The 21,319-nt window shown below is 47.0% G+C and overlaps 1 pseudogene; it reads right to left on the bottom strand.

Moving 5' to 3' along the window:
- Window positions 1-342: 342 nt before the first annotated feature.
- LOC142288109 (U2 spliceosomal RNA) lies at window positions 343-548 on the bottom strand (annotated as a pseudogene).
- Window positions 549-21,319: the final 20,771 nt, after the last annotated feature.

The raw sequence follows: 21,319 nt of genomic DNA, 5'->3' as shown, positions 1-21,319 counted from the left end.
TGCATCTTCTAACACCTGCAGTCACTGCAGCAGCTGAATCCAATGTGTCCAAAAGGGATCTATTCTATTCAATTGCAAATGATCTAGATAAGACTGAGAATAAGATACTGCACGGGACATAGCAGAGTTGGTCAAGTTGAGTGGAGATGAGTTTGCTATTTGGCACAGCTTTTGCATCAATAAAGCAAGTAAAAGGTGTGAAAGATAAAAAAAAAGGGTGAAAGTGTGAAAAGTGAATTGGCCAAATTGAGGTGCATATAAAGTTTTTGCTTTCTTTCAATTCACTAATGAGGCTCATTTGAATCAGGTGAATTGAGTTCTGCTTTTGGAAACTCGGTTAAGAAGGGGTGCACCGGTCCTGGAGGTACTGCAATACCAGGTCAATGCGTGGAGTGGACAGAGCAAGATTTTTTCCATCTCCTTGTTCTAAAAATCCATTTAATATATGGTCCCTAGAGAGGGGACGTATCAGATATTAAACTGATAAGAACAGATTTAATTTTTTTTTTTTCTGTTTATCAGTAGGACTTCAAAATAACAAAGGTGATCGCCTCCCGTTGCCTGGGAACCGTCCAGGCACAAGAGGGCTATGTGTCACCAGAAGGCGCACACACTCCCTCAAGGCCGGCAGACGTGCAATCCCAGGCACCTTCCAGTACCGACCAAGGTAGCGTCCTCCGAAACTACACTTGATCTTAGCCAAAAGGCCGAGAAGCTATAACCCGAATTGGTTACGGCCTTGAGTGGCACCCTGGCCTATACCGGACACATCTTAGGGAGAGGGAGACAAACCCACGCCTACAGAAGACATTTTGTCACCCAAGCCAAACCCTTGAAAAGGCTGTTTTGCAGAGCAAAAACAAGGAGAATGGTACTTTTTGCAGCCGCCGCCCACTGCAATGAATCTGAATAACTCCTCCTTTTGGGCACAAGCACCTCCCCTCCCCCTTGCAGTCTTTCCAATTCATGATACAAAAAGACGGACGGACAGGACAGGACAGGACCATCTGCCTGACTTTCCGTCACTGCCACCCTTTGCCATCCTTGCCCGTAGAAAGCCCTTTCATCATCCCCAAACCCTAATCTTTTCCCTTCCCTTCCCAGCTGCGTCTCACTCCCTTTCATTAGGAAGTGAGCGCAGCCTTTTCTCCGTTCTGCACATGCGCGACGTTAAACACAAATGCGCAGGCGTGCGTTCCATTAGCCTCACTGCATTCCATTCCCATACAGGAAGTGGGCACAGCTATTACTACGGTCGCACATAAAAGAACCCACGGCCACCACTGCACATAGCTGACTCCACCACAGGACACCCACTTCTACACCAACGCAGGTAAGACAGGATCGGCACCTCTATGCTCCCGTTACAATCAGGCTCAGTCACCATGTGATAACGCTCTCAACTCTTTAGTTGCAGGCTCCCCTTGCTTCACCTCCACTGGCTGTGCTGCCATTTCCTCTCCCACCTGGAAGTTATACTTTATTCCACTATTTTCCTGTTTCTCTCTTCCCCCTTTTCCCATAACCTACTTTTATCTGCATTTGTGGGGTATCTATATGCTATTTACATCATAGTTTTATTCATTAATATGGAAGGGAAGAGTGCCCATGAGAGTGTTGAACTGCGGAGAGCAAAAGATTAAGCTGCTCCGATTTGCCACCATTGATAAGCTGTTCTCAGTAGATACACATGCTATCCAAACAGCAGCATCCACCATTGCTTCAGCCCACCCATTCAGTGACAGCTCACCAAGTCAGCCAGAGGAGTGGTGTAAGGAATTACACGTAGGCACTGACTCCACACCTTCACATCACAAGAAGGGGGTCTACAGGCTAGTGCAAGAATACGAGCAAGTCTTCAGCAAACATCCGCTAGACTTTTGAAAAATAAAAGGGGTCAAACACTACATCCCCACAAGTGCACACCCACCCATCAAAGAGAGATATAAGCCAAATCTACCTGCACATTACCAGTGTACCAAGGACATGTTGAGCAACATGAAGGAGGCTGGGGTTATCCGTGACAGTTGTAGCCTCTGGGCAGCTCCGTTGGTCCTGTTAAAGAAGAAGGACAGCACCACTCCCCTGTATTGAGGAATAGCTAGCTGCATTGACAACTGCAAATTATTTTTCTACCCTTGATCTCACTAGTCACTATTGGCAAGTGTCCGTTGCTGAGGCAGACCGGAAGAAGACCGCCTTTGCCACCCCGATGGGTCTCTGCGAGTTCAAAAGCATGCCCTTCGAGCTGTGCAATTTGCCAGGAACCTTCCAGAGGCTGATGGAATGCTGCTTGGGACACCGAAACTTTGAAACGGTACTGCTATACCTTTATGATGTTATTGTTTATTCTAACGCAAACAAGATTTTAGGGTGTATAAAAAGGGAGATTAGATCCGATGATCCCAACGTATTGTTACCCCTCTATAAATCACTTGTAAGGCCACATCTGGAATATGGGGTAAAGTCCTGAGCAGGTTGATAACCATTGGTTTGAGCATGGTAGGGTGTAGTACGCATCTTCCTGCATCGGTAAAAGCTGCAGAAGTCCTTGAAGATTTCCGCTTCAAAGGCAGTGCCTTGATCTGTGAGGACTCTCTCTGAGTAGCCATGAGGTCTGCATAAGTGTGCTTGGAAGACCTTCGCTGCAGTATGGGCCATTAGATCTTTGACTTGTACCACAACCATAAATCTCGAGTAGTTGTCTACCATCGTAAGTGCATACGTGAGCTCACCTCGATATTCTGCAACAAAACTCCCTTTTTCGATTTCAGTTTCAGCAAACACTCCTCTTCCTGTAGAAAATATTTATCATTACCTAAGACAGTCATTCTAATGCATGACAATATTAAGGCAATTTAGTTAAAACTTGTTTTAACTCACCTTTAAGGGGATTGATGTATTTCATGGTCAATCCAGGTTTGTCAGTGATGGCACTGACATAATGTATGGCGTCTTTTTCGGGCGTTATCCTTTGCCTTTTCATTGTGAAAATCCAGTTGCCTATATCAAAGCAAATTCTACTACTTGTAAAGTATGCAGAAAATGAAATGTAGAACATATAACATCAACTGCTTAGGAACGCATCATAGGTTAGTACTTAAAAGGATATTGTCATGTTCTAGTCATAATGCAAGCTGGACATTTTTCATGTTACCCTGTAATCGCCGGCCTGTTCTAATGCTCACAAGCCAAGATATAGGCTCAGCTGCTAAGGCTTCCCTCTGCCTTCTGAATGAAAATTGAATATGTCTGGCTCACTGTGTATATAGCAGGTGCTCAGAAAAAATAAGAGTTAATTCAATAGAAATAGCTCTGGCACACTATAGTGATCAATAACGTAAGAAAAGAACTCTTAGAATGCTGAAAATTCTTTATTTGTGCAAAAGGATAATTCATCCAACGTTTCGAGCTTGTTTTTAGGTCTTTATCAAGGATAAAGTTATCTAAGATCATAAAGGGTTACAAAACCATATAAACACGTAATTAGTACATAGTACAACATAACAGTACAATATATTGCTACTTGAGAGTACAATGGGTCAAATGACCATGATGCACATACAAAAAAATTTTCCAAAGCCATAGTGAAAACATTTGTACTGAGGAAAGAAAATTTCCACATGACCTATCTGGAGAAACATTCTGGATCAAACAACCAAAAATAGTCAAGCAGGTAAATACACACCTATATGGATAACAGGATGATATGTGTTCAATTGTATAGCGTCATTGCCATTAAGGTACAAATGGAAAACTTGCAATCCTATATAGTGAAGGAAATGAACACATATCATATCAAAGAACACAGGAACATGGGTGTGAGAAAAACCTCAATGTTTATACTTTGTTCTTTATAATGGTGTGAACATGTATATGTATTCATATGTATATGTACATGTACCTTATGAACTTGAGAATTCTAGTGAGTAGATGATGAAAGCCTATTCCAGAACTGGAATCGGTAAATAATTGTAGGTGGAATCTAAATGAAAAGATGGTACAAGTGTTATCATGACACGTGGGCTATAACACAATGGACCGTGTGACAAAGAAGAAAGGAGAGAAAGAAGAGGAAGAAAATGGAACTACCTGTAACATTACGTGATAGTCACTGGTAAGTATCACTTGACAATTCAGGTGAAAAAGGATTCCTTTATTAAAGGGTTCTCAGTCGCCTCAGGATCATGAAATACTAGGGTAAATGATATGAGAATGGGTAAGAAGCACCACTAAAGGAAATATGAGATGCAGGACATATATCTATAAACCCCTGAACTACATGATAGAAATAAAAAGAAGAAAAAAGAAAAAAAAGAAGAAAGAAGAAGAACACATAGAATGCGGAAAGAGAATGGGTACAACTACCTGAGTTACTGCAGGGAGGCCCCTGGTAGGTATTGTGAGGGTTAGTGGAATTCCTTCACTGAAGGGTTCTCAGTTGCCTCAGGTTCGTGAAAAATGCTATAGACAAATAATGCCCGGAGAAAAGGGGTTCATATACAGCGAATAATGGTAATACAAGGTACATGTGTCCCATGTAATAGTATAAATATATATATATTGTACTAAGCTCTACACCAGAAATAGAAAGTAGTCCCTCTGCCTTCTGTCTAGGTGCCCTGAGTTATGTCCTGTAAACTGTCACAGTGACCTAGACACACATGTGTAGTAGGGGAATATCCCTGCTGAGATGCCAGTGCTAGAGCACTCGTTTGCTGTGGAGTTGAACGCTATGTGAGCAGTTCTTACCTTCAATGAGCAGAAGTCTCTTTTTTCAAATTTCAATATCTCTGTGGGTATCTGGCAGAAATATGGAATACTCTTTACTGCTAAGACCCTGTACACCACTCCCACTAAAGGGGGCTTTACACGCTGCGACATCGCTAATGCGGAGTCGTTGGGGTCACGGAATTTGTGACGCACATCCGGCCGCATTAGCGATGTTGCTGCGTGTGATACCGATGAGCGATTTTGCATCGTTGCAAAAACGTGCAAAATCGCTCATCGGTGACATGGGTCTCCATTCTCGATTATCGTTACTGCAGCAGTAATGATGTAGTTCGTCGCTCCTGCGGTAGCACACATCGCTCCGTGTGACACCGCAGAAACGAGGAACCTCTCCTTACCTGCCTCCCAGCCGCTATGAGGAAGGAAGGAGGTGGGCGGGATGTTCCGGCCACTCATCTCCGCCCCTCCGCTGCTATTGGGCGGTCGCTCAGTGACGTCGCTGTGACGCCGCACGGACCGCCCCCTTAGAAAGGAGGCGGTTCGCCGGACACAGCGACGTCGCCGGGCAGGTAAGTATGTGTGACGGGTCTGGTCGGTGTTGTGCGGCATGGGCAGCGATTTGCCCGTGTCGCGCAACAGATGGGGGCGGGTACCCACACTAGCGATATCGGGACCGATATCGCAGTGTGTAAAGTAGCCTTTAGTCACATGACCAAGACTGTATCTGTGTCCCTACAACACACTTGAGACAAATGTGTGTGTGAGCCTGCATTGTGGGGTATATATAATATATTATAGAGCTGGGAAGGATCATTCTAAGCAGTGAGCTGTTCCAGTATTTGTAGGAAAATACCCAGTAGAAGCATCAAACACAGCACCAATACCTCCCATCAGTATTCCACCACAGTGCCATGTAACCCATGCCCTACACTCCCATCTACACCAATACTATACAGGCACAAACTAGTATATCTGACTAAAAGCCCCCAAAATATGAAGAACGGCCTATAGTTGAGTGTGGATATAAAATCTATGTGAGCAGAGCTAGAATAGAAATCACTGATCGCATTGAAGTCATTCTGACCATAAATCACCATGATATCAAGGTGAGGAGTTGTGTGTTACTGCTGGGAGGAAAGGGTTAACAGTGGAATATTAAGGTGCATTTCTGTGTGCAGTGTTACTAGTCAATGTAACAATTCAGTATGAGCTGCTCTTGGTGCCGGGGGAGGGAGATGCTCTCCTGAGCAAGATAGATGGGGAATGAACATGATATCTATATAGTGTAAGGCAGGGGGTCTCAAACCAGGTGATCATGTCTGATCAACTGGTTACATTATGTCTGATTACCTTGTCTAACAGTTTTTTCTCCCCTTTCTTTACCTTCCAGGTTCCCATAGTCACGTGAAATATCCCTGTTGCACTTGATTACGGCTCACTATTCACTATAGGATGTCTTATATCTAACATCACACTCTCACCCATCAGCACTCTATAGGTTTGTATAAGGTATGCGCTTACACATCCGGTCCTCCATAGGTATTTCCACTTATGTAACACTATCCCTATGATCACTCATAACTCATACCCTTGTAGTCAATTACAGCCTCCTCTCTCCCCCCTCCCCTTTTCCCTTTCCATCTATAATTTTGCCAGTACAATATTAGTTTACATTAGGCACACACTCACATATTCCTTTCCTTAGTGATTTATTGTAATTCACATTCACATACAATTCTCTATGCCTGCCCCATTACTACATTCATACCTACTTGACCCTATCCTGATACCCCTTGTCTCACCTTGTTGGTCCCTACACCTGTTATCATGTCCTTTCCTGTGTCTGTCTTGTCACACAACACATTTTAGCATATAACTTGTGCTCCTTATTACCTGTCCTGCCTATTAGAATTATGTCCATTATGTCCATGCATGGCCCAATGAATCAAGTCTGTACTTCATATTCATGGTTTAAGCCTTTGGGTTCCAATGTGCCCAGAGTATATATCCAGAAAGATTCCCTTTCTTTGAGCTTCCTAATTCTATTGCCTCCTCTGCGTATGGCTTGGACATGTTCGATGACTTGGAATCTTAATTGGATCACTGTGTGATTATGCGTCACAAAATGGTGTGGGACTGGTAATAGAATCTGCTTACAATGTATTGTTGACTTGTGTTTAGCTCAAAGAAAGAGAATCTTTCTGGATATGTACTCTGGGCACATTAGAACCCAAGGGCTTAAACCGTGAATATGAAGTAAAGACTTGATTCATTGGGCCGTGCACCATGTCACCAAGTGTCCAATTGCATTGTCCAATGGCTCACAATGGTTATGCGTTTTCATTGGATGGATAATCGAAGCCATGTTTTTTTCCTTTCTGTTGGGTTTGTTGTGTGAGTAGCCTATAGGATTAAGTTGGTTACCGCAGGCAGTGGATTTAACTTCCTGTCTTTGGTCCAGTGGTAGATGGATTGTCTGGTCTATGAGCTGTTATTGGTTTGAATGCAGGTGAATGCCCATGGGCTGCTTATGACTGTGTAAAATAGTATTGATTCATGATGGATTTCAGACTACATGTAGATATCTTCAGTCTTTCTATCCACATCATTTAAATGAACATTATCCATGCAGCTTGAAATTCATCCAATAAGAGAAGCAACCTTGTGCAACCAATCTGATAAGGGCACAGTATATCCTAAGGGAAGGTTATGGCTATAAAAGGGGACTTCTTGGAGTCACCAGGTTGTTGATGGATGTTGCATGATCTAGTCTAAGCTCTTAAGAGCTGGCTAGGGGATCAGAACCAGGATGCCTTGTGGACTCGGTCTAGGGACTTTGGCTTCAACTAGAGGATCACTTGGCTACATGGCTTCAATCTAGGGGCTTCAATTCCGATTGGAGATCATAACCGCAATCTAGGGATTTCGACTCCGGCTGCCAGGATTATACCATATCATCATACCAGAGACTACTTAAGGAAGAAACCCAGGTTGGCCAATTTTGTCACCTGGCTACAGACTTTGCAGACCTCAGCCAGCTTCCTAAATCTGGCGCTATTCTATTGTCGGTGGGTGCCCGACAAATTACACAGCTATGTCAAATTTTGGTTTATGAAACTTCAAATCCAGTGACTGATTATTATGTTTTCTAATGTCCTGATTTAAAAAAAAAAAAAATATTTTTTTTTAACCATCAAATATTGATTTTGTACAATCCATGTGTGAAGTTACATACAAGTGACATGAACAAGAAAAATACTTATTGTAACCAAAAATATTCACAATTTTATATATAAAATACATTTATTTATTGTACAGTCATTCTGCAACTTTATTAGAAATTTATTCTTGCACTTTTTCCTTTTCTCTAGATCCCCCTTTTCTCTTATAGAAGGCCTGTGGATCTTCTCTGTGAAGCATCCGGCAATCATGTTCACGTTTCATTTACTTTGGTATCGTCGTTCCATCTCCTTGATATTCCGATGAAAACCTTCTTGTTCTTCCCACCAGCACCAAGGTTTTCAGACAAGTAGTCCAAATAGGAATGTAAAAAATGTAACTTCAAATTCATTAGACAACCCAAGGCTTTGAAACGTTTCAGCATGTTCTCCACGATGGACTTAAATTTTGATTCTTTGTTGTTACCTAGAAACGTATTTATTGCTTCTTTCAAAGAGTCCCAAGCCCTTTTTTCAACAGTTTTCATTATTGTTTAAAACACGTCATCCTTCATTCATGGGTTTCTGAATATCCGAACCCACAAAAATGCTTTTGTGCTGCCCCTGTGCCAGCAGCCGCCGTTGGTCGGATCCAGACCTTCTAAGAGAGTGGCTCGACCCGGGGGTCTCGCGGACATGTCGAATAAAAGGAGGAATGTAGATGTATGGGCTAGGCCGTATTAAGTTTGTGACGCCACCAACGGTGTGTGGTGAGGAGGGACACCACCGCTGCTGTTATGGGATACCCGGGAGAGATGTAGTGGCAGCTGGATGTTAACCCCTCCGTGTGTAGGGATGATTGCCCCGGGGCCCAGTGTCTTTGTGCAGGGTATGGTGATGGCAAGGGCCGGCGCGCCTGAGCAAGCAGGGGGATGTTTGGTTACTCACAGTAAATGAATCACACGAGTCTTTCGGTAAACCAAAGGTGCTGGTGGCCTGCCGCCCCGGCCAGTTGCATTCAGGTCCCCCACCCAGGCTGGTGCTCGCTGTCCTTTACTCTGCACTTGTTTTTGTGTATGGTGGACTGCCTGGTCTGGAACTCAGGAGTCCGCTCCCGGCTGGATATGGCCTAAGGAGCCGTGCCCGCAGGCGCTGGCCCGTGGGATCTAAGGGCCCTGGCGGTGGCCTTATCCCTATCAGTGGGCTGTTGTCTTCTTTGAGGGACTTTAGGTGGGATAGGACCTATAATCCTGCCCTCAATCATTTAATTAGCTAGGCCGCTGGTTTCGGTCCTGGCTTCAGTGTCCTAGGTGACTAGGGTTTCAGGTCGGCTGTGTGTTTCCTAAGTGAGGAAAGGTGTTGTGCGGGGGCCTATCTGTAACTACCTGGTTTTGCCAGGGCATCACACCTTCCTTCAGACTTGATTCTGACAGTCCCTGAAACTTGGTACACAGGTACTTAAACATCTCTCCTTCTTTCAGTAGCGCTTTCACAAACAGCTTCATCAGTCCAAGCTTACAGTGGAGTGGTGGCAAGAGAACTTTAGGTGGGATCAACTAAGCTTTATGCAACAATGTTCTTGAGTCCCGGTTACAAAGATGTTCTTGTTGGCCAATTTTTTTTGCTCCAGTGAAGAGTCCTAACCTGGCTTTCCAATTCACACAAAAAGCATGTGTTCTGCCTTATTTTACGTAATGCTGTGAATCTCTAGCATACAGCTAAACCCTAGTTCACATTTCAAATAAACAGACTGTGGAGTTCAATAGCCTTGATTTATTAGCTGGTAACGTGAACTTGATTGCAGTATACATGGAATATACAGTGAATATAGGAATATCCAAGATGCAGTTGAAGACAGAATACGGTATATCCAAGATACTGTTTTATACGGGTAAAAACTATAACAAGAAAATGATTACAGTCAGTACAGTGTTAATACAGAGTTAACATAGCATAACAGTACATGAGATGCAGTTCTTACGAGAATGTAGGTGAAAGGTCACTGCATCTGCAATACATAGAAATCTTATCTAGACAAACAAGACAGGGATGACACTAAAGGTGTAGAAGTACAATGTACAATGCATTTACTACACTCTTCCATCTAGGATTCTATCACTAACACATGTAATTTGCTTTGCTCACCGGATTACACTAGGCAGGGGTGAATGTACAGAGAGGTAAGTCGGCATGTCCTTTCCTGACAAATCCAAAGAAAAAATGGCTGCAGGCTTCTTCTCAGCTCAGGGAGGCATTCCTTACCCAGAATACATTTAGCTTAAAGGGAAACTCAGCAATTCAAAAGAATAACAATGACCTCTAGGGATTGTAACAGAAATTTCAATGAATGACTATTAGCAGGCTGCCATGAGGCAGAACAGCATGGGTATTTAATATATCCTCCTTGCTGCCCAAGAAGCAATGAGAACATTTTTAGACCACCACATATTGACCATCCATGCTCCTTGTAGTTAAGTTTCTTGAGAATAAAGTCTAAATTCTCACAGCTTTCTTCCAAGTGCATAGCATGTGTGACGCCCTGGACTAGCCAGGTAGTCACAAACACAAAATCACACACACCCCCTCCCCTGGATAGTCTACATCAGTCACACAAAATCCTTGTTGCCTCCTCCAGGCTCTGATGTCCACACCAGGTGGGGCGGAGCCAGGCGGTTGGCCCCACCCACCGAGGAGTTCACAGGCCCGGAGGCGGGAAAAAGCAGTTAGTTTAGTTTTGTAGTGGAAAGTGAGAGGACAGAAACTGTTAGTGTCTGGGTAGGAGCCCAGGCACTGTCAGCAAGGTCGGCAGACGGTGGTGGCCGTCTGCAGGAGGTGGTACAAGTCAGCTGAACCGTAGGACCGGGGACGGGCGGTGACCCGAGGGGAACTGAACCGGTGAGCGGATCTGTACCAAGCACAAAGGCAGGGCCATTGGACCCTGACCAGGCTAGGAGCCGCCGACATTGGTCAAATCCGAGAGTGACCGGAATCCCAGGGGTTCCCTAACACCCAAGACCCGACAGAAGGCAACCGTCCACACCGTGAGGATAAAAAGCCACCGCCATAGGCTAGAGATCCAAGGGCCAGCGCCTGCGGGCAAACGGGCTCCCTCGGTACGTACACCCCAGCCATCCAGCCTCCCCGTACCGCCACCGGGCCCCGGGATCACCAACCCCTACCCACGGAGGGGGAACCAACATCCTAGCTGCTCCCTGCCATCGCTCCCGGGATCCCCGTCACCAGCAGTGGTGGTGCCCATTATCACCACGACCTGTGGGTGACGTCACTAACTATCTCCCCAAACAAACCACCCCCTTTTCACTCGTGGGCGAGGAGCGCTGCTCGAGTCCCCGGATCTGGCCCTCCGCTCGAGCCACCGAGCAGCAGCAGCAGCAGAAGTCCCCGAACCCGAGCGTAGCGTGCGTGGCCCCTCTGCCCGCGACACATGCCCTACACACACTGAAGAATACTTACTGCCATTGAGCAGTAGCACAGCTTTCAGACTTTTTGGATGAAACAATGACGTGTCTCCACTCGCTCACATTGTACTTAATGTTACATTTTCCATCAGCACAGGAACATCGCTTGAATACACTAGAGCACCATCTTCAGAAAAGTATGGAGGGAATCTTTTCAGAATTCTAACCTTTTGGAAACCTATTGTCACGCTCTCCGGGTCCCCTGCTCTGCCCCCCGGCTCACCTGCCACGCTCCCCGGCTTCCCTGCTTCGCTCCCCGGCTCCTCTGGCAGACATCCCCCGCTCCACGGTCTCCAGCCTCCACCACCTGCGGTCCCCAGGCGGCCCGGTCCCCGCTCCCGGCGCCCGTCGGCAGCCCTGCTCCAGGCCGGCTCCCCTGCTTCCTATACACCGCTCCCTGCCCTGGCTTCTGGCACCCGGGCCTCGCGCATGCGCATTAGGGCGCGCGCGCGGGCATTGACTCTCTCTTAAAGGGCCAGCGTCCACTGACAGGAAATTGAACACACAGGTACAGGGTATAAAGGGGTTTAATGTCCAAGTGGGCGGGGCCTGTTCTTCGTGTTTCCTAAGCTAGGAGTCAGGTCTCCTTGTGTCTCTGTGATATACTTACCTATCTCTCTTCTAGAGCCGCTCCTGCCTCGCCATCCGGTCCTGCCGATTCCCGAACCCCGAACGCTGACTATCTGCCATCCCGTCAGTCCGTACCATCTCTGATCCCTGTGGTGACCCGTCCTCTCGCTCCATCGGTTCCGGACTCTGCCTGACATCTCGGCCTCCGAACCTGAGCTCCGTCACCCGGACTACCATCAGTGACTCCGTGGTCCCAGGGACTTCTCCATTCCACTCTTTTGCACGGACTGTCCTGCTACCCGTAGTGCTCCGGCTACCGGACCCCTTGCCTTCATTAAGGTGTTCGGCCCAGTGGATCCACCTCCTGGGTCTGCCCGTCCACCTGGCCCTAACACCTATAGAATCAGTGTTTGTGAAAAAACTGTACGTGATGATAATTTTTCAATATTTTTACTGAGTCCAATGATCGAAAGTATGAAAAAAATCACATCTTTCAAAAATTTTTACCCTTGGAAACCTGTGTTATTATTACTATGCACGAGCCCTAAATTGTCTGAAAAACAACAAATATGCTGGTTGGATAGACCTTGACCCCACAATTCAACGGCCACAATTAAGGAGAAAAGTGCTAAGAGAGTTAAATTTGCCCCTGAAATAACCCATGATACGGGCCAAGGAGGGACACACCATTTTGATCCGAAAATAGCCCAACACCATGAGAGACGGGCAAATCCGTGAAAAGACAAAGTTCCAAGCTACAACTGACGCAGGATCTACAGCACATACGCCCATTGTAATTGTTCATGATTTCCGGCCACTACGCATTTCAGCCTTCAGGGACCTGGTAATTCGAATGCTATGTCCAGGAGTAGAGATGAGCGAACCGGTCCCGGTTCGGCTCGAGGTCGGTTCGCCGAACGGAGCTCCCGTTCGAGTTCGGCTCGTCGAACGTTCGACGAACCGAACTCGAGCCAATAGGAAACAATGGCAGGCAATCACAAACACAGTAAAACACCTAGAAAACACCCTCAAAGGTGTCCAAAAGGTGACAAACAACTCACAACACAACACAAACACATGGGAAAGTGACAAGGACATATACTCATGCGAAAACAAAACAGCTGGACAAGGAAAAAGAGGAGGACACACAGATATAGGCATGGCACGCCATTCTAAAATCATGTAAAACACCGCAAGGTGACTCCAAGCGGAGTCTCCCTTTTTTCCAAAAATTGGGCCCCACACACACCCACCCCTTCAGTGGCAGCAGTTGTGCCCCAGTTGTACACTTCACAGCTACATTTGCATCAAGCACATTCAAAAATACGCTATTCTTAACCGTCCCCAGGATGACACCGGGGTAGGTAGCAAAGTCTTTCCTGATCCCAGCTCTGTTCATCTTGGCTTCTTTTAAAAACACAGCAAGCAAGGGTTACTCCAAGCGGAGTCTCCCTTTTTTCCAAAAATTGGGCCACACAGACACCCACCCCATCAGTGGCAGCACTTGGGCCCTAGTTGCAAACAGGATGTTTTGATTTGCATCAAGCAAATTCAAAAATACGCCATAATTAACCGTCCCCAGGATGACACCGGGGTAGGTAGCAAAGTCTTTCCTGATCCCAGCTCTGTTCATCTTGGCTTCTTTTAAAAACACAGCAAGCAAGGGTTACTCCAAGCGGAGTCTCCCTTTTTTCCAAAAATTGGGCCACACAGACACCCACCCCATCAGTGGCAGGACTTGGGCCCTAGTTGCAAACAGGATGTTTTGATTTGCATCAAGCACATTCAAAAATACGCCATTCTTATCCGTCCCCAGGATGACACCGGGGTAGGTAGATAAAGTCTTTGCTGACCCATGACTTGTTCATCTTGGCTTCTTTTAAAAACACAGCAAGCAAGGGTTACTCCAAGCGGAGTCTCCCTTTTTTCCAAAAATTGGGCCACACAGACACCCACCCCATCAGTGGCAGCACTTGGGCCCTAGTTGCAAACAGGATGTTTTGATTTGCATCAAGCACATTCAAAAATACGCCATAATTAACCGTCCCCAGGATGACACCGGGGTAGGTAGCAAAGTCTTTCCTGATCCCAGCTCTGTTCATCTTGGCTTCTTTTAAAAACACAGCAAGCAAGGGTTACTCCAAGCGGAGTCTCCCTTTTTTCCAAAAATTGGGCCACACAGACACCCACCCCATCAGTGGCAGCACTTGGGCCCTAGTTGCAAACAGGATGTTTTGATTTGCATCAAGCAAATTCAAAAATACGCCATAATTAACCGTCCCCAGGATGACACCGGGGTAGGTAGCAAAGTCTTTCCTGATCCCAGCTCTGTTCATCTTGGCTTCTTTTAAAAACACAGCAAGCAAGGGTTACTCCAAGCGGAGTCTCCATTTTTTCCAAAAATTGGGCCACACAGACACCCACCCCATCAGTGGCAGGACTTGGGCCCTAGTTGCAAACAGGATGTTTTGATTTGCATCAAGCACATTCAAAAATACGCCATTCTTATCCGTCCCCAGGATGACACCGGGGTAGGTAGATAAAGTCTTTGCTGACCCATGACTTGTTCATCTTGGCTTCTTTTAAAAACACAGCAAGCAAGGGTTACTCCAAGCGGAGTCTCCCTTTTTTCCAAAAATTGGGCCACACAGACACCCACCCCATCAGTGGCAGCACTTGGGCCCTAGTTGCAAACAGGATGTTTTGATTTGCATCAAGCACATTCAAAAATACGCCATAATTAACCGTCCCCAGGATGACACCGGGGTAGGTAGCAAAGTCTTTCCTGATCCCAGCTCTGTTCATCTTGGCTTCTTTTAAAAACACAGCAAGCAAGGGTTACTCCAAGCGGAGTCTCCCTTTTTTCCAAAAATTGGGCCACACAGACACCCACCCCATCAGTGGCAGCACTTGGGCCCTAGTTGCAAACAGGATGTTTTGATTTGCATCAAGCACATTCAAAAATACGCCATTCTTATCCGTCCCCAGGATGACACCGGGGTAGGTAGATAAAGTCTTTGCTGACCCATGATTTGTTCATCTTGGCTTCTTTTAAAAACACAGCAAGCAAGGGTTACTCCAAGCGGAGTCTCCCTTTTTTCCAAAAATTGGGCCACACAGACACCCACCCCATCAGTGGCAGCACTTGGGCCCTAGTTGCAAACAGGATGTTTTGATTTGCATCAAGCACATTCCAAAATTCGCCATAATTAACCGTCCCCAGGATGACACCGGGGTAGGTAGCAAAGTCTTTCCTGATCCCAGCTCTGTTCATCTTGGCTTCTTTTAAAAACACAGCAAGCAAGGGTTACTCCAAGCGGAGTCTCCCTTTTTTCCAAAAATTGGGCCACACAGACACCCACCCCATCAGTGGCAGCACTTGGGCCCTAGTTGCAAACAGGATGTTTTGATTTGCATCAAGCACATTCAAAAATACGCCATAATTAACCGTCCCCAGGATGACACCGGGGTAGGTAGCAAAGTCTTTCCTGATCCCAGCTCTGTTCATCTTGGCTTCTTTTAAAAACACAGCAAGCAAGGGTTACTCCAAGCGGAGTCTCCCTTTTTTCCAAAAATTGGGCCACACAGACACCCACCCCATCAGTGGCAGCACTTGGGCCCTAGTTGCAAACAGGATGTTTTGATTTGCATCAAGCACATTCAAAAATACGCCATAATTAACCGTCCCCAGGATGACACCGGGGTAGGTAGCAAAGTCTTTCCTGATCCCAGCTCTGTTCATCTTGGCTTCTTTTAAAAACACAGCAAGCAAGGGTTACTCCAAGCGGAGTCTCCCTTTTTTCCAAAAATTGGGCCCCACACGCACCCACCCCTTCAGTGGCAGCAGTTGTGCCCCAGTTGTACACTTCACAGCTACATTTGCATCAAGCACATTCAAAAATACGCTATTCTTAACCGTCCCCAGGATGACACCGGGGTAGGTAGCAAAGTCTTTCCTGATCCCAGCTCTGTTCATCTTGGCTTCTTTTAAAAACACAGCAAGCAAGGGTTACTCCAAGCGGAGTCTCCCTTTTTTCCAAAAATTGGGCCACACAGACACCCACCCCATCAGTGGCAGCACTTGGGCCCTAGTTGCAAACAGGATGTTTTGATTTGCATCAAGCACATTCAAAAATACGCCATAATTAACCGTCCCCAGGATGACACCGGGGTAGGTAGCAAAGTCTTTCCTGATCCCAGCTCTGTTCATCTTGGCTTCTTTTAAAAACACAGCAAGCAAGGGTTACTCCAAGCGGAGTCTCCCTTTTTTCCAAAAATTGGGCCACACAGACACCCACCCCATCAGTGGCAGCACTTGGGCCCTAGTTGCAAACAGGATGTTTTGATTTGCATCAAGCACATTCAAAAATACGCCATAATTAACCGTCCCCAGGATGACACCGGGGTAGGTAGCAAAGTCTTTCCTGATCCCAGCTCTGTTCATCTTGGCTTCTTTTAAAAACACAGCAAGCAAGGGTTACTCCAAGCGGAGTCTCCCTTTTTTCCAAAAATTGGGCCCCACACACACCCACCCCTTCAGTGGCAGCAGTTGTGCCCCAGTTGTACACTTCACAGCTACATTTGCATCAAGCACATTCAAAAATACGCTATTCTTAACCGTCCCCAGGATGACACCGGGGTAGGTAGCAAAGTCTTTCCTGATCCCAGCTCTGTTCATCTTGGCTTCTTTTAAAAACACAGCAAGCAAGGGTTACTCCAAGCGGAGTCTCCCTTTTTTCCAAAAATTGGGCCACACAGACACCCACCCCATCAGTGGCAGCACTTGGGCCCTAGTTGCAAACAGGATGTTTTGATTTGCATCAAGCACATTCAAAAATACGCCATAATTAACCGTCCCCAGGATGACACCGGGGTAGGTAGCAAAGTCTTTCCTGATCCCAGCTCTGTTCATCTTGGCTTCTTTTAAAAACACAGCAAGCAAGGGTTACTCCAAGCGGAGTCTCCCTTTTTTCCAAAAATTGGGCCCCACACACACCCACCCCTTCAGTGGCAGCAGTTGTGCCCCAGTTGTACACTTCACAGCTACATTTGCATCAAGCACATTCAAAAATACGCTATTCTTAACCGTCCCCAGGATGACACCGGGGTAGGTAGCAAAGTCTTTCCTGATCCCAGCTCTGTTCATCTTGGCTTCTTTTAAAAACACAGCAAGCAAGGGTTACTCCAAGCGGAGTCTCCCTTTTTTCCAAAAATTGGGCCACACAGACACCCACCCCATCAGTGGCAGCACTTGGGCCCTAGTTGCAAACAGGATGTTTTGATTTGCATCAAGCACATTCAAAAATACGCCATAATTAACCGTCCCCAGGATGACACCGGGGTAGGTAGCAAAGTCTTTCCTGATCCCAGCTCTGTTCATCTTGGCTTCTTTTAAAAACACAGCGAGCAAGGGTTACTCCAAGCGGAGTCTCCCTTTTTTCCAAAAATTGGGCCACACAGACACCCACCCCATCAGTGGCAGCACTTGGGCCCTTGTTGCAAACAGGATGTTTTGATTTGCATCAAGCACATTCAAAAATACGCCATAATTAACCGTCCCCAGGATGACACCGGGGTAGGTAGCAAAGTCTTTCCTGATCCCAGCTCTGTTCATCTTGGCTTCTTTTAAAAACACAGCAAGCAAGGGTTACTCCAAGCGGAGTCTCCCTTTTTTCCAAAAATTGGGCCCCACACACACCCACCCCTTCAGTGGCAGCAGTTGTGCCCCAGTTGTACACTTCACAGCTACATTTGCATCAAGCACATTCAAAAATACGCTATTCTTAACCGTCCCCAGGATGACACCGGGGTAGGTAGCAAAGTCTTTCCTGATCCCAGCTCTGTTCATCTTGGCTTCTTTTAAAAACACAGCAAGCAAGGGTTACTCCAAGCGGAGTCTCCCTTTTTTCCAAAAATTGGGCCACACAGACACCCACCCCATCAGTGGCAGCACTTGGGCCCTAGTTGCAAACAGGATGTTTTGATTTGCATCAAGCACATTCCAAATCAACAAGCATTTACTCTCCCCAGGATGACACAGGGGTAGTAAATTCCTTCTGGATCCATGACTTGTTCATTTTGATGAACATCAGTCTGTCCACATTGTCACTGGACAGACGCGTGCGCTTATCTGTCAGCACACACCCAGCAGCACTGAATACACGTTCAGAGACAACGCTGGCAGCTGGACACGACAAAATCTCCAAGGCGTAACTGGAGAGCTCTGGCCATTTTTCTAGGTTTGAAGCCCAAAAGGAGCAAGGCTCCAGTTGCACAGTCATGGCATCGATGTTCATTTGGAGATACTCCTGTATCATCCTCTCCAGCCGTTGAGTATGTGTCAGACTTGTTGTCTCTGGTGGCCTTGCAAAAGAGGGTCTAAAAAAATTATGAAAAGATTCCATAAAATTGCTGTTACCGGCACCAGATACGGTCCTACTGGTACGGGTAGACTGTTGAAGATGACGAGACCGTCCCATGTTTGTCAAGTTACAACTGGGAGATTCCCTCCCTGCACCTGCACGGTTGTTTGGTGGAAAAGCCGAGCTAAGATCGAGTAACAGCTTCTGCTGATACTCCTGCATACGTGCGTCCCTTTCTATGGCTGGAATTATGTCACAAAATTTGGACTTGTACCGGGGATCTAATAGTGTGGCAATCCAGTAGTCATCATCACTTCTAATTTTGACAATACGACTGTCATGTTGGAGGTAGTGCAACAAAAAGGCACTCATGTGTCTTGCGCAGCCATGCGGACCAAGTCCACGCTGTGTTTGTGGCATAGAGGTGCTACCCGTTCTTTCTTCCTCTGACATCTCCCCCCAACCTCTTTCAACTGAAATTTGACCAAGGTCTCCCTCATCCGCTGAGTCTTCCATGTCCATGGACAGTTCGTCCTCCATTTCTTCATGTTCTCCTGCACCTTGCTCAACATTTCGCCTGCTACTATGCGCCCTTGTCGATCCCTGTTCCCCATGGTCCCATGCCTGCTGCGTTGGTGATGATGAACGTCTGGACCTTGGTGATGTTGTTGTCCCTTGCGCATATGAATCCTCCTGTAGTTCCTCCCCTTCATGTTGTCCCACCCCCTGACTCCGAATAGTGTTTAGCGTGTGCTCCAGCATGTAAATGACTGGAATCGTCATGCTGATAATGGCATTGTCAGAGCTAAACATATTCGTCGCCATGTCGAAACTGTGCAGAAGGGTGCATAGGTCCTTGATCTGAGACCACTCCATCAGGGTGATCTGCCCCACCTCTGCATCTCGTTGGCCCAGGCTATACGTCATGACGTATTGCACCAGGGCTCTGCGGTGCTGCCACAGTCGCTGTAACATGTGGAGAGTTGAATTCCAGCGTGTCGCCACATCGCATTTCAGGCGATGAACCGGCAGGCCGAAAGACTTCTGGAGCGATGCAAGTCGCTCTGCTGCGGCGCTTGAACGGCGGAAGTGAGCTGACAGTTTTCGTGCCCTGTTCAGAAGGCCATCTAGGCCGGGATAGTGTGTTAAAAATTGCTGGACGACAAGGTTCAACACGTGAGCCATACAAGGTACGTGTGTCACAATGCCCAGGCGAAGTGCCGCACCCAGGTTTGCAGCATTGTCGCACACGGCCTTACCAGGCTGCAGGTTGAGTGGAGACAACCATTTATTAAACTCGGACCGCAGAGCTGACCACAACTCCTCAGCTGTGTGACTCTTATTCCCAAGACATGTCAAGCTAAAGACCGCCTGATGCCGTTGCGCTCTGCTGCCAGCATAGTAATGAGGCGTGCGTGATTCCTTCTGCGCAGTGAGAATGCTGGTGGCCTGACCAGGCAGGCTTGGGGCGGAGGTGGAGGACCCAGATGAGGTGGAGGATGCAGAAGCTGTGGCGGAACTTGGACAGACAGAGGATTGACACACAAGTCGTGGGGACGGCAAGACTTGTGCAGCAGACCCTTCACCATCTATCACCATAGTTACCAAGTGCCCAGTTAGCGACATGTAACGTCCCTGTCCATGCTTACTGGTCCAAGTATCGGTGGTGAAATGCACCCGTTCACACACAGAGTTTCTCAAGGAAGCGGTGATGTTGTGTGCGACATGCTGGTGTAGCGCGGGCACACCTTTCTTAGAGAAGTAGTGGCGACTAGGCATCTGGTACTGGGGCACAGCGACAGACATAAGGTCTCTAAAATCCTGTGTGTCCACTAGGCGGAAAGGCAGCATTTCGGTAGCCAACAGCTTACAGAGGGATAGAGTCAACCTCTTAGCTTTGTCATGGGTCGGAGGAAGTGGCCTTTTATTTGACCACATCTGATGGACAGAGATCTGGCTGCTGTGTGTAGACGGTGTTGAGTAGGGTGTCCCTGGAAAAATGCAGGTTTGTGAGGAAAGTGCAGGCGGAGACATGATGTTGCCTTCATCCAACGTTGGTGCTATCGATGTCTGAGAGAGCTGTACACACTCACTTGTTTCCCCTTCCAAACCAACTGACGACCTTACAAGCAAACTGCCTGTTGCGGTTACAGTGGTGGAAGTTTGGCGTGGAAAAACAGGTGTGACAGCTGTCCCCACAGTCCTAGAAGATGAAGAGCGCGCGGATGCACTGGAAGGGGCGGGCGGTGGATGGTTCGCTCTTGCAGCATTGCAGCACAGTGAGCTTCCCACCGGGACCTATGATATTTATTCATGTGACGATTCATGGAAGAAGTTGTCAAACTGCTGAGGTTTTGACCCCTACTAAGAGAATCATGACAAATTTTACATATCACATGATTTGGGCGATCTTTTTCTATGTCAAAAAAGGACCAGGCTAGGCAAGGCTTAGAGGCCATGCGACCTGTTGATCCACCCCGAATAATGCTCATAGGCAGAGTGGTGGCTGAGGATGCAGTTGTAGACGTGCTACCAGTGCTCCGACTCTGTCCAGGAAGGCGCAAGGTAACTTCGTCGTCGGTTGCATCCTCCTCCACCGCCTCTGTTGACCTCCTCGAGTGCCTGACTGGGGGTTGACAGTAGGTGGAATCTAGAACTTCATCATCAATTGTTGTGTTTGCACTCCCCTCCCCCTCAGACCGAGCCTCTTCTTGCCCTGACCGAATATTTAAGTTGTCATCCCAATCGGGTATCTGCGTCTCATCTTCATCAGTATGTTCCTCATTGTCTATAACCACAGGTGTTACAGTTTGTGACAAAGGGTCAACATTATGCTCAGAAACTTGGTCCTCACGGCCTGAATCAGAGTCACAAAGGTTCTGGGCATCACTGCAGACCATTTCCTGTTCTGTACTCACTGTAGCTTGGGAGCAGACCTCTGATTCCCAGGCTATAGTGTGACTGAACAGCTCTGCAGACTCAGCCATCTCAGTTCCACCATACTGTGCAGGGCTGATGG

Source organism: Anomaloglossus baeobatrachus, unplaced genomic scaffold (genome assembly GCF_048569485.1).
Source record: "Anomaloglossus baeobatrachus isolate aAnoBae1 unplaced genomic scaffold, aAnoBae1.hap1 Scaffold_78, whole genome shotgun sequence".
Classification (NCBI taxonomy): domain Eukaryota; kingdom Metazoa; phylum Chordata; class Amphibia; order Anura; family Aromobatidae; genus Anomaloglossus; species Anomaloglossus baeobatrachus.
This window is presented reverse-complemented; position numbering and strand designations above follow the sequence as displayed.